Here is a 7661-nt window from a genome sequence, read left to right on the forward strand (position 1 = left end):
AATACTTTCTTATAACAAAATAGACCTGCAGAAAGAAATTACTAATAAAATATCTTACATATGCATAGTTATATGCTCTGTATAGAGATTTACCTTAGCTTTAATTGTATGTCTCACAATTTTGTAATTTATCATTGTTTACTAAACTCTGAAAGCTGAGAGGCTTTGTTAATATTCTGTCCTAGAATGCGGTGAGATGTGCCCTTTTTTTTTGAGCACCTGCCCCTTTAGTGGTCTCTGCACGGCCATGGCCTGCTATTAACAGAGACAGAGACTCTCCTGCTGAAAGGAAGCTCTGTGTCAGAGAGCACACTGCACGCCTTACAGTCAGAGACAGCAATATTACACAGTAGAAGTAGACAGAACTGGGTTAAGAAAAAAAAAGTAAATAAATAAAGATGGATAAGCAGTGGGGCTGCACAGTGGTGCAGTTGGTAGCACTGTTACCTTGGAGCAAGAAGCTCCTGGGTTCAATTCCCAGCCCGGGGCCCCTCTGCATAGAGCCTGCATGTTCCCCCTGTGCATGCGTGGGTTCCCTCCGGGTACCCCGGCTTCCTCCCACAGTCCAAAAAAGTTAAATGGTCTCTCTAAATTCTCTCTAGATGTGTGTGTGTATGGTTGTTTTTCCTGTCTGTCTCTGTGTTGCCCTGTGACAGACTGGCAACCTGTCCAGGGTGACCCCGCCTCTCACCCAAAACTGGAGATGGACACCAGCAACCCTCCTGTTAGAAAATGGATGGATGGATTAGCAGTATTCAGGGCAACAATAGCTGTGGGTTGGAAACTGTTTTTAGGCCCTGATCAGCCTAAATATTAATTCATTGTATCAGTTCTATTCATTTTAGAGGATTACTAACTCATTGTGTTAACCACTGAATAAAATTCTAACTTTAAAATTTAGCTTCTTTAATGTTGTTTCAAGGTACAACATTAAAGAATGCCAAAATTTGGCAAAAATGCAGCTTATAATAATAAGCAAATTATTTGTTTAGTTTCTACTGCAAATATCTTAATAGACTTTGATAAAGACAAAACTAATTTAGATGTAACTTTTTAGCAAGATATAAGAGCTTGTTTCAGTAAATAATTCCTGAAAATATATGAAACTCTTCAGTTTCATTGGCAGATTTTTCACCTGTAACGACATTTTTCCCACATTATAAGTAAAACAATCTGCCAATGCAACTAGTACATTTTTAACTAATATTAAGGAATTACTGACTTAAAACAAGCTCTTCTATCTTGCTGAAAAGTTACTTGTAAGTTAGTACACTTGAAATAAGATCAAACTAAGATATTTGCACTAAAACCTAAACAAAAATACTTGGTAAGTTTTGTGTTTTTGCAGTGCAGAGTGAGATGTTGCTGCTGCAATAAAAGACTGATTCATTTCGATGCTTTTTACACGTCTTCACCAGGTGTGCTGACAAATCTGTCTGTACATGCATTCAGTTTTTCAAAATAAGAGAAGAAACTAAGGTGAATCAAAACGCCACAGTGCCTGGACGCAGGATGCCAGACGACAGGAAGGCCTTTAAAAAAAAAACAAAAAAAAAAAAAACAGTGCCTTTTCTCTTGTTTTTATGCAGACGGAGTCATCATGAGGCCTCCTGCTGGAGAAACAGTTCGAATCTCCTGCTCCTTCAGATCCGGCTCCTCGCTTTTACTTGAATGTTAAAAACAGAAACTTAGCGGTAATCTAAATACGTAGCCAGTACAAAAACAGTGTTTTTGTTTTGTGTTTTTTCGGCATAGAATAAAAACCGTTTCTCATTTCCTCTTGGCGTACAGGTGAGTTGGGTTTTTAGGTCCTTTTTCAGTCTGATTACTCAGCTGTTTGATTGAAAATCGCCACCTGGGAGCCAAAAATCACACCTTTGCTGCCATCCGTCAGGCTTCCGACTCTCCCCGCTTCTTCCCCTCCTCCCTGACGTCGCTCTCCTCTGATTGGCTGCTGCTGAGCACCAGGCATCCTCCATCAGGCGCGGGCAGGTTAGCACTTGAGGCAGCGATCTGCAACTTTTACACACGCGAGCCGGGCAGCCATATTGGATATGGGGCTCGAAGACTTCTGCCTTTCCAAGTGGGAATTTAGACTTCGGATAATATTAATATTGTATTTCCAATTAGGAACTCACAAATTTTCACTACCAAGTATAAATGCACCATAACAAAATTAAACCTTTTATCCAAGCAAGAATTATTTTATTTTTAAAACTAATTTCAGCTTCACAGATTATGTTTGCAGTTAGTTTCTTGAGAAAAGAGCTTGAGAAGTTAAAAAAAAAAAAAACAGATTATAAACCTGCAACCTTTTACCACCATGCTATTATGTCAAACAACCATCTTGGAGTTTGACTTGGGGCTGCTTGAAGACCTCCAAGTTTCCAAATCTGACTCCACAAATTATTCTTCTTGGTGAAGAGTGTGGGAATTCTTGCATCAAAGTGCAAACCGAATCCACCACGCCTTCAAACTAAACTTAGTCAAATCTAAGGCTTTGTCAACATAAAATCATGTTTGTACAAAGCAGTTTTTCTGTTGAGCAACAAGCAAACGTTCCTGAATGACACACCATCAGTTTTACAAAGTTGTTCATCAATACAAAACCTCTGAAAGTGACACACAAGGTCATATTTACAAATATGAAATGTTTACATTTTTGAATGAGAGCGTTTGCTGCCATTTTCTCGACTGAACAACATCCCCGTTACACCCCGCAAATCGACATTGATGGAGGCGACAGCATTCTATCCATGCAAACTTTAAGGAGAGTCAATAGTTCCTATTTGCAACTTTCACTGCATATTCGGAATTAAACTCGGAGCTCCATGAACAGGAAGTCGGAACTCTGACTTCAAGTGATGTTCCTTTAATATAAAACAGCCAACAACTCTGCAACACAATAGCCAAAACTAAGGATTTATCAATCAAACTTACCTTTTATTTTTACTTTTGCAAATCTTTCCAATCTGCTCCCTACCGTTTTATAAAGAGGGAATGTGGAGTGCTGGCACAGAGCATCTAAACCGTGTACACTCAGTAGCCTTCTTGTAGTAACATGGAAGCTGCGTGGTTGAAGACTCGGCAACAAACCCGACAACAGTAAAGTTACTCACTTAAAAAAAAAAATCTAAATTGTGTCGTTATTTTGCTGTAAGTCATATAAACGTATCACATTCTCTCTACCTGCCAACCCCTACAAACTAATTCAAAAGATCAGAAAGTGTGCCTGTGGTTCCATTTGAGCTCTCATGAGTAATATCTAAAATTGCAGACTAAGGCACCGGAAAGCGGGGGCCTCCTCGTGTCCCGACCCCGACGTCTAATCTGCTGTGCCGCTGTTTGTCACCCTGAATGCCACAAGAGAGCCGGAATAATTTAGACCACCGACAACAAAAGGAGTACAAAGGGAAGGAGCGAGAGTGGGCCTGTGTGTGTTGGGTGGGGAAGGGGGGGAAGAAGTGTGTCTGGCTTGCCGTCCTTCAACAATGCAGCTGCCACCCAATCTGTCCCCCTGTGACGGCAGTATTGTTCTCTCGGGCCGGAGCAGCATGCACAGACGGAGGTGGCGGTGGGGGGAGGCGGCCTTTAAACCTGATCACCCCCCACCACCCTCCCAAAAAAACCCCCAAAAAAACACACGCACACACACACACACACACACACATAAATACATGCAAAACACGGCTGGTGATGCAGCAGACACACCAGCATCAGCTGCAGATAGGATCTTTGAGGAATCAGCAAAAAATGAAAACTTGAAAAAAATCCTGTGACTGTGAACGTGAAACTAACGTAACCAAGACAACAAACAATTCTTATGGTTCCTCAATTTAAAAATTCTGGAAATTAATATTTCTATTTACATTAAATTATATATATATATATATATGTGTGTGTGTGTGTGTGTGTAAAGACAATGTTTTGATTCACATTTTGCTAAAGCTCTAAAGGAGGAGCTTTTAGTAAGCGCCTTTTGTTGGAAAACAATCAACTATTTGTCTTGATACAGGAAATTCGATAGTATAAACCTGTTTATTCTCTGATAGTATAAACCTGTTTATTCTCTGATAGTATAAACCTGTTTATACTATCAGAGAATAAAATCAGACTCTCAAATTAGGAACTTTCCATATTTAATAGGGTTCTCGTTTTCATAACAGACCTAGAAAGTTAACCTTTCTGTCCTGAACTCTCAATGTCCGACAGATCAATAAAAAAATCTAGTAGAACCGTGTTGCGTTGCATTATATTAATGGATTTGAGTCAAACTTTTTACGGGTTTTTATTAGTCAGACATAATTAACTTATGGAACCTTCAAAGAATCTGATTAGAAAAATCCTTGCTCACAGTCATAACCATAAGAAAATGATTATGATAATGATACCTGGTAATCTCTTTATTATTAAGGAATTTCAATTTATTTAAAAAAATGTATTTATTGATTTATTGTTGTTTTTAGCCTTGATTGGTTGAAGCAGTGGAATGTAGAGCGACACTAACTAGCTAATTATTATTAGTATGTTGTTTTTATTGACTTGCTGGGACATGAATTAAGGTCTGAAATAAAATATTACAGCACAAACATATCATCACCTTCCTAAAATAATAGTCTAATTCTTTTTTTTTTATTTACCAAAAGAAGTGGCGATTTATTTTATTTTACCAAAATCCCTTTTAGGCCGTTATTTTAGGAAAGTGACGATACAGAAAATGCAGCTTTTCTGACCAAATTCTCTACGTTTCTCCGCAGTGAGCAGATGCTGCAGCCTCCTCCCTGCCTGCGCTGCCGATGCCCTGCATGCTGCTCCGTGTCTGCGATGGTCTGGGGTTAGGCCTCACTGGGGGGGTTTGCAGGGTGGATGAGCTCCCCTGAGATCAGACCCTGACCGCTCCCTCAGGGCCCAGCGCCACCCGGCTGCCATTTGCCGGCTAAACCCGGCCGTGAGCCGGTTCGCCACGTCAGGGACCGGCTGGATGGAGGGGCCATGGGGGCAAAAGAGAGGGGGTATATGGGCTTGGGGGGGGGAACAGATGCCTACTGAAGCCACAAGGGACCTCCCTAAAATCATCCTCCTCCTTCTCCTTTTCTACCCACCTTTGCCTCTTTCCCGCAACTGGTGGTGCGCAGATTCATCTTCCATGATACATATCACCACTGTCTGTCTGTTCTGTTGCCTCTGAGGTGGAGGCGGGGAGTGGGGGGGGGATTAGGGGTAAGTCCTGATTTTTCTCCACTGCGTTTTGCTGACTGATTTTGCCTCTGCTCTTCTAACTCAAACCACAATCACAGATGTCAAATAAAATAAATAAAATCACTGATCATCACTACTTCAAAGTTCTCCTTGTTTGAAATAAGTTTTACAAAATGTATTGGTTATATTGTCACCTTCCTAATATAACATCCTCAAAAGTGATCCCCTCGCAGGCCATCTGATTGAGGCAAAAATTAAATAAATAAATTCCTCTAAGTAATCAGATTTAGGCTAAAAAATACCCAAACACTTTTGACAAAAAAAAAAATTCTAAAACTTCTAAGTCATCTGATTTAAAGGCGGTTGGGAATCACTTTTGGCAACAACAACAAAAAAAGACTTGGTCCATTATTTTAGGAAGGTGACAAAATTTAACTCTTTGAAGAATCTTGAATTAATTTTGAGTTACAACATTAAATTACCTTTTGGGATCAATAAAGTAGAATCTGATAGCAGAGAAAAACTAATTTCAGATTTAGAGCAGGAACAAGCTCTGTGAAAACTGTACAAATGCAGTAAAACTATCAAAAAGAAATAAAGTACACAGCTAAATGCAACTCTCAACAATTTCAAGGACTTGAATTATAGAAAACCGGTCACACATCTAGTAAACGCCATATATCACTAAATATAGACACACATTTGTGACACGCAGTGGAAGGTACCTATAATACAGGGAGGTTTCAGTTTGCGCATTGGTAAAAATGCTGCAACCTGCAACAAATCATGCAAAAACTTGAGGTAAATCAAGGCAAAAGAAAAATGGAAAAACAAACTTACCGCTCAGATCCAAAACCAAACTGGAGAAAAGTTCTGTCACGAAACGCAACCTTTGGGCAGTTCAGGAGCAAGGCCGACAGTCTAAAGACGGGGATTTCCCAGAATTGTTGGTGGTGAAATAAGCCCAGTATGCAAAGTTATTGACAATTTCCCTTTTTTTTTTTTTTTGTTTAAAAACAAGGAGAAAATTGCAACAGGATCCACCTGAGAAGATGAAGTCGAGGTCAACCTTTTACATTCTCCTTTTTGATCAGGAAACTCAGTGCAAAATGTCCCGAAGCTGCAGGTTTATCAATGTGACTGACAACAGATGGAGTGTAACTCGTCTACCATCCCCTCCCTGCACTGAGGCTGCTCCGTCTCCCCGAACCAAGGCAGCTTATCTGACAACTAGCTAACATCTCTCACTCCCTGACTTGAGCAAAGCTTCCTCTCAACACTCTCCAAACATCCCCCATCCATCTACCAATAAAAAGAGACCACTAAGATATGGTAAAATAGCTCCACCCCTTTGCTGCCCTCCCCTATTTTAACCTCACAAACACACACACACACACACACACACACACACACGCACACACACGCACACACACACACCATGTCTTTCTATCATTACATGGACTTTGCATTAACTACCATTCATTTCTACGGCCCATTACATTAAATATAACCATTACCAATACAGGCCTAACCCTAAAACTCAATTGAAACCTTAGTCCTAAACCTAACCCTTAACCCGAAAAACAGCACTTCTTCTTGTATTTCCAACACATACAGTGTAGTATTTGTTGGAAAAATGGGTCTTACATGGTGAAAAATGCTAAAACACACACACACACATTAGCAGCCTGTCCGCCGGCTCAAGCCATGAATGGACGAGAGGGTGTGAGTTTGACAATGGTGGGGAGGAGGGTGCAATGGAGAGCCCTCAGCGGGCAGCTGCACAGAGACTCACCATATTTAGAGGCATCAAAGACGCATGTACACAGCAGAAAGCATGAGTTAAAAAACAAAACAAAATACGGAGGACCCAGTTCAGAGCTCTGTGGAACACCTGGCCCAGTGGGGACGGCTGCTGCCTCCAACCCCTTTGTCTGTGGGACGGGGTCGACTAAGATAATGACACAAATTAGACTAAAGGTGTTTGATTCCAAACTGGATGCTAGGATGTGAGTTTGTGTTCATTGGAAGGAAATGGTAAAAGCACTGAAACTACTTGAGGCATAAAACGGAAAGAGTTGTTTAGTTATTTATGCATAAAATGTGTACAGCTTGATAAAGAAAAAGACAATACGCTATACATTTTAAGAAAAGAAGTAAAGTCAGATTGGGCTAAAGTGTAAATCATATTTTCATTGTCTATGTTCTCAGTACATCAATGTTATCTAACGTTTATTTTTGCTTTGGTTGCGGTATTCAGCTTCACCACTAGATGTCAGAATATTCTCCACATTGCACCTTTAATCTGTCAAGTTAGACTAGTTTCAATATCTGACTATATTTGCTCTCGGTGACATATCAGTTTCTGTCAACACTGGAAAAAAATAACACTGAAAATATTTTTAGAAATTAATTAAGAAGACAATTTTTATGAAATAATTCTATGCTAACAAAACCTTTTT

The 7661-nt window shown here is 40.0% G+C and overlaps 1 protein-coding gene across 2 annotated transcripts in view; it reads right to left on the minus strand.

The window, feature by feature from the left end:
• The window catches only part of LOC106965187 (probable ribonuclease ZC3H12C), a 51605-nt gene that overhangs the window by 32251 nt on the left and 11693 nt on the right, over positions 1 to 7661 (minus strand). The window contains exon 1 of one of the 2 annotated variants that reach the window (XM_015061116.1): positions 6040 to 6742. The exons of the other annotated variant lie outside the window; for it this stretch is intronic. The gene's annotated coding sequence lies outside the window, so the exon portion shown is untranslated. Of the gene's footprint in view, positions 1 to 6039; positions 6743 to 7661 lie in introns of those variants that run through there. 2 annotated transcript variants of the gene reach the window in all.

Source organism: Poecilia latipinna, unplaced genomic scaffold, assembly GCF_001443285.1.
Source record: "Poecilia latipinna isolate Pla-1442-1.1 unplaced genomic scaffold, P_latipinna-1.0 Scaffold1779, whole genome shotgun sequence".
NCBI classification, from domain to species: domain Eukaryota; kingdom Metazoa; phylum Chordata; class Actinopteri; order Cyprinodontiformes; family Poeciliidae; genus Poecilia; species Poecilia latipinna.